This window comes from Schistocerca gregaria, chromosome 3, assembly GCF_023897955.1.
Source record: "Schistocerca gregaria isolate iqSchGreg1 chromosome 3, iqSchGreg1.2, whole genome shotgun sequence".
NCBI classification, from domain to species: domain Eukaryota; kingdom Metazoa; phylum Arthropoda; class Insecta; order Orthoptera; family Acrididae; genus Schistocerca; species Schistocerca gregaria.
Genome location: NC_064922.1, coordinates 71,254,499 through 71,260,329, shown reverse-complemented (window position 1 = coordinate 71,260,329; position 5,831 = coordinate 71,254,499). Strand labels below are relative to the sequence as shown.

Genomic DNA, 5,831 nt, shown 5'->3' with positions numbered 1-5,831 from the left:
TACATGATACATATTATGTAGTAGCCCACTTTCATTATGTATTATCTATAGGAGCAGTATTTGCAATTATAGGAGGTGTCATTCAATGATATCCACTATTTACAGGATTAACTATAAATAATACATGATTAAAAATCCAATTTACAATTATATTCATTGGAGTAAATTTAACATTCTTTCCTCAACACTTCCTAGGATTAGCAGGAATACCTCGACGATACTCTGACTACCCAGACGCATATACATCATGAAAAGTAGTATCAAGAATTGGGTCTACAATTTCTATTGTAGGAATCATTATATTCATTGTAATTATATGAGAAAGAATGATTACAAACCGAGCAATTATATTTAGAGCTAACATAAGAAGATCAACAGAATGACTACAAAATAACCCTCCTGCAGAACATAGTTACTCAGAATTACCATTAATCTCTAGATTCTAATATGGCAGATTAGTGCAGTAGATTTAAGCTCTACAAATAAAGGTTTGACCTTTTATTAGAAAATATTTATTAATGGCAACATGATCAAATTTATCTCTTCAAGATGGAGCTTCACCATTAATGGAGCAATTATCATTCTTTCATGATCATACTATGGTCGTATTATTATTAATTACAGTAATTGTAGGTTATGCCCTAAGTTATATATTATTTATTGCCTATACTAACCGTAATATACTTCATGGACATTTAATTGAAACAATCTGAACAGCTTTACCAGCAATTACATTAATTTTTATTGCCCTTCCATCATTACGACTATTATATTTACTTGATGATTCAGTAGATGCAATAATTACAATTAAAACCATTGGACGACAATGATATTGAAGATATGAATATTCAGACTTCATAGACGTAGAATTTGACACTTATATAACACCAGAACAAGACCTAGAAAATGATGGATTCCGACTACTAGATGTAGATAACCGAACAATCCTACCAATAAATACAGAAGTACGAGTATTAACAAGAGCATCAGATGTTCTACACTCATGAGCAGTTCCTGCATTAGGGGTTAAAATTGATGCAACGCCAGGTCGGTTAAATCAAGGAACATTCACAATAAATCGACCTGGATTATTCTTTGGACAATGCTCAGAAATCTGTGGAGCAAACCACATATTTATACCAATTGTAATTGAAAGAACTTCAGTAAATTTATTTATTAAGTGATTATCTAAGATAATTTAAGGAGTTAGTTAAAATAAATAACATTAGAGTGTCAATCTAAAGTAACTAAAAAAAATTAGTACACCTTGAAATTCATCAGATGACTGAAAGTAAGTAATGGTCTCTTAAACCAAATAATAGTAAATTAACGACTACTTCTGATGGGGAAATTATATCCAAATCCCTCAAATATCCCCTCTTATATGATTCTCACTATTCATTATATTTTCAGCTACATTAATCTTGTTTAATCAAATAAACTTCTTCTCATTTAAACCTAACCTTATTAAAAGAGCAGAAAAAGGAACAATTGAAATAAAAAACTTAAATAGAAAATGATAACAAATCTATTCTCAACATTTGACCCATCAACTAACATCTTTAATTTATCATTAAATTGAACTAGAACATTTCTAGGACTATTATTAATCCCATCACTATTTTGACTTACACCATCACGAATTAACATTATCTGAAATAAACTAAATTTAACCTTACATAATGAATTTAAAACACTTCTTGGACCAAAATCATTTAATGGAACAACATTCATTTTCATCTCAATTTTTATTATAATATTATTTAACAATTTCATAGGATTATTCCCTTATATTTTTACTAGAACAAGACATTTAGCATTAACATTTGCAATTGCCCTACCTATATGGCTAAGATTTATATTATTTGGATGAATTAACCATACTAATCATATATTTACACACCTTGTACCACAAGGTACACCGCCTGCATTAATATCATTTATAGTACTAATTGAAACAATTAGTAATGTTATTCGACCAGGTACATTAGCAGTACGGTTGGCAGCAAATATAATTGCAGGACACTTATTATTAACCTTATTAGGAAACACAGGACCATCTATAGCAATAAACTTAATCTCATTACTAATTATTGGACAAATACTTCTATTAATTCTAGAATCAGCAGTAGCAATAATTCAAGCCTTTGTTTTCTCAATTCTAAGAACTCTATATTCTAGAGAAGTATATTAAACCTATGTTAACAACTCACTCAAACCACCCATTCCACTTAGTAGACTATAGACCTTGACCATTAACAGGAGCAATTGGAGCAATAGTCCTAGTATCAGGACTAGCAAAATGATTCCACCTATTTAATATTAACTTATTCATAATTGGATTTGGAATTACCCTACTAACTATAATTCAATGATGACGAGATGTAGTACGAGAAGGAACATATCAAGGATTACATACAGGATTTGTATCAATTGGATTACGATGAGGAATAATTTTATTTATTGCATCAGAGGTATTATTTTTCGTTTCTTTTTTTTTGAGCATTCTTTAGAAGAAGATTAGCACCAACAATTGAACTAGGAATACTATGACCTCCAATAGGAATTCAACCCTTTAACCCTATACAAATTCCATTACTTAATACAGCTATTCTTTTAGCATCAGGAGTAACAGTAACATGAGCACATCATAGTTTAATGGAATCTAATCATACTCAAGCACTACAAGGATTATTCTTCACAGTTTTATTAGGACTATACTTTACAATACTTCAAGCATATGAATATTGAGAAGCACCTTTTACCATTGCAGATGCAGTTTATGGATCAACATTCTTTGTTGCAACAGGATTCCATGGTTTACACGTAATTATTGGAACAATCTTTTTATCAACATGTCTACTTCGACACTCAATAAATCAATTTTCACCAAGACATCACTTTGGATTTGAAGCAGCAGCATGATACTGACACTTCGTAGACGTAGTATGATTATTCTTATATATCTCTATTTATTGATGAGGTAGATAATTGTTTTTCTAGTATAAATAGTACATTTGACTTCCAATCAGAAAGCTTGATATAAATCAAGAAAAACAATTCTAATTCTATCAACAAGAGTTTTCATTAGATTTATTATTCCAATAATTGTTATAATCCTGGCAACAACACTATCAAAAAAATTAATTAATGATCGAGAAAAAAGATCACCATTTGAATGTGGGTTTGATCCAAAAAGATCAGCACGAATACCATTCTCAATACGATTCTTCCTAATCGCAGTAATCTTTTTAATTTTTGATGTAGAAATTGCACTAATTCTACCAATTGTAATTATTTTTAAAACTTCAGACATTATAATCTGAACAGTATCAACAATATTTTTTATTCTAGTTCTATTAGGAGGACTATACCATGAATGAAACCAAGGAGCATTACAATGAGCAGAATAAAGGGTTGTAGTTAAATATAACATTTGGGTTGCATTCAAAAAGTATTGATATTATCAATCAACCTTAAATAGAATAAGAAGCGAAATATTGCAGTCAGTTTCGACCTGGAAGATTGGTATGTACTACCCTTATTCTTATTAATTGAAGCCAAAAAGAGGCGTATTACTGTTAATAATATAATTGAACTATAATAGTTCCAATTAAGGAAATGTAAAGCCAATATGAAAGCTGCTAACTTTTTATATTAGCGGTTAAACTCCGTTAACATTTCTAAAATTTATATAGTTTAAATAAAACATTACATTTTCACTGTAAAAATAATATATCTATATTTATAAATACTTAAAAGTAAAAATACTTCCTTAACATCTTCAGTGTCACGCTCTAATTATAAGCTATTTAAGTAAACGAAAAACAATATTACCAAAATAAATATTCAAAAAATAAAAGTTAAAAGATAAATCTTGAAATTAGAATCATATCAACCTTGAATATAACCAATTAAATAAATAAATAATCTATATAAACCTTGACCACCAAGTAATTCACCTCAACCATAATCAAATGACTTAGATGAATAATAACCTATTTTTAAAGGAATATATCTAATAAACTTAGTTGAAGGAAAAGGTACAAAATCATATAGAACCAGCAAATCTAACAAAAGAAAGTATACTTAAAGAAAATAAATTATGAGAAAAATCAAAATTAGAAATAAGAAAACCTAAATAAGCACCTAAAATAACAACTGTAATAGTTAAAAACTTTAAATAATAAGGTAAAGCAATCACATGAGGAATAGGAAAAATTAATCAAGATAAAAGACTACCACCAAAAACAGCAACAAACAATAGACCAATTATTCCAAATGAAATATAATAACCCTTATCATCAAAAGAAAATCTAGAATAAAAATTATTATCACCAGATATTGAATAATAAAACAAACGAAAAGAATAAGAAGCAGTTAAACCAGTAGAAAAAAAATAAAGAAAAAAAATTAAACAATTAATTCATCTTAAACAAACCATCTCAAGAATTAAATCCTTTGAATAAAATCCCGCTAAAAAAGGTATTCCACACAAAGATAAACTAGAAACATTAAAACAAATTGAAGTTAAAGGTATGAAATTAACAATTGATCCTATAAAACGAATATCCTGAGAATCCTTCAAATTATGAATTATTGAACCTGCACATATAAATAATAATGCCTTAAATAAAGCATGAGCCAATAAATGAAAAAATGCAAGCTTTGGATAACCTATAGCCAAAATTCTTATTATTAAACCAAGTTGTCTTAAAGTAGAAAGAGCAATAATCTTCTTTAAATCAAACTCAAAATTAGCGCCCAATCCAGCCATAAATATAGTTATACGACCAATTAAAAGTAAAAATCAACCACAATTATAAGTATCCAATATTGGTCTAAAACGAATTAATAAATGAACACCAGCAGTAACAAGAGTAGAAGAATGAACTAAAGCAGAAACAGGAGTAGGAGCTGCTATAGCAGCAGGAAGTCATGAAGAGAAAGGAATCTGAGCTCTCTTAGTTATAGCTGCTAAAACAATTAATATAGTAATGAGCTTTATTTCAAAAGAATTAGAAATAAAATCATAATAATAAATATAATTTCAACCACCAAAATTTAACATTCATGCAATAGAAATTAAAATAGCAACATCACCAATACGATTAGAAAGTGCAGTTAATATACCAGCACTATAAGATTTTACATTTTGATAATAAATAACTAAACAATAAGAAACTAAACCTAAACCATCTCAACCTAATAAAATTCTAATTAAATTAGGACTAATAATTAAAAAACCTATAGAAAGAATAAATATTAAAACAATAATAATAAAACGATTTATATTCTTTTCACCAGATATATAATCCTCTCTATAATAAATAACCAAAGAAGAAATATATATAACAAAAGATATAAAAATAAGAGATATTCAATCCAAAATTAAAGTTATAACAACTATAGAACCATTTAAATTGAAAAGCTCTCACTCAACAAAAACTCTATAATCAATTATTAAATAATAAATACCTAAAATAAAAATTATAGTTCTCGAAATAAACAAAGAAAAAAAACTCAAAGAACAAATAGAAAATAAATTCACGGCCTAAGATGAAAAACTTCATATCATTGATTCCACAAAACAATATTTTTAATTAAAATACTTAAGCAAACTAAACAAAGAAATATTCACCCTTTAAACAGAGAATATTTAAAGGCAATCAATGTAAAAGTAAAAGATGATATTCACGAAAATAACCAAGAGAACAAGTATAAACACCAGAATAATAATTCCCATGCTGAGAATAAGAATATATATACAAAGTATAAACAGCTCTAAAAAAGATAAAAAAATCAAAGCAAAGAATCTAAAAGATGATCAA

The 5,831-nt window shown here is 27.7% G+C and overlaps 1 pseudogene; it reads right to left on the bottom strand.

The window, feature by feature from the left end:
• Positions 1–4,073: 4,073 nt before the first annotated feature.
• Positions 4,074–5,146, bottom strand: LOC126354502 (NADH-ubiquinone oxidoreductase chain 5-like; annotated as a pseudogene).
• Positions 5,147–5,831: the final 685 nt, after the last annotated feature.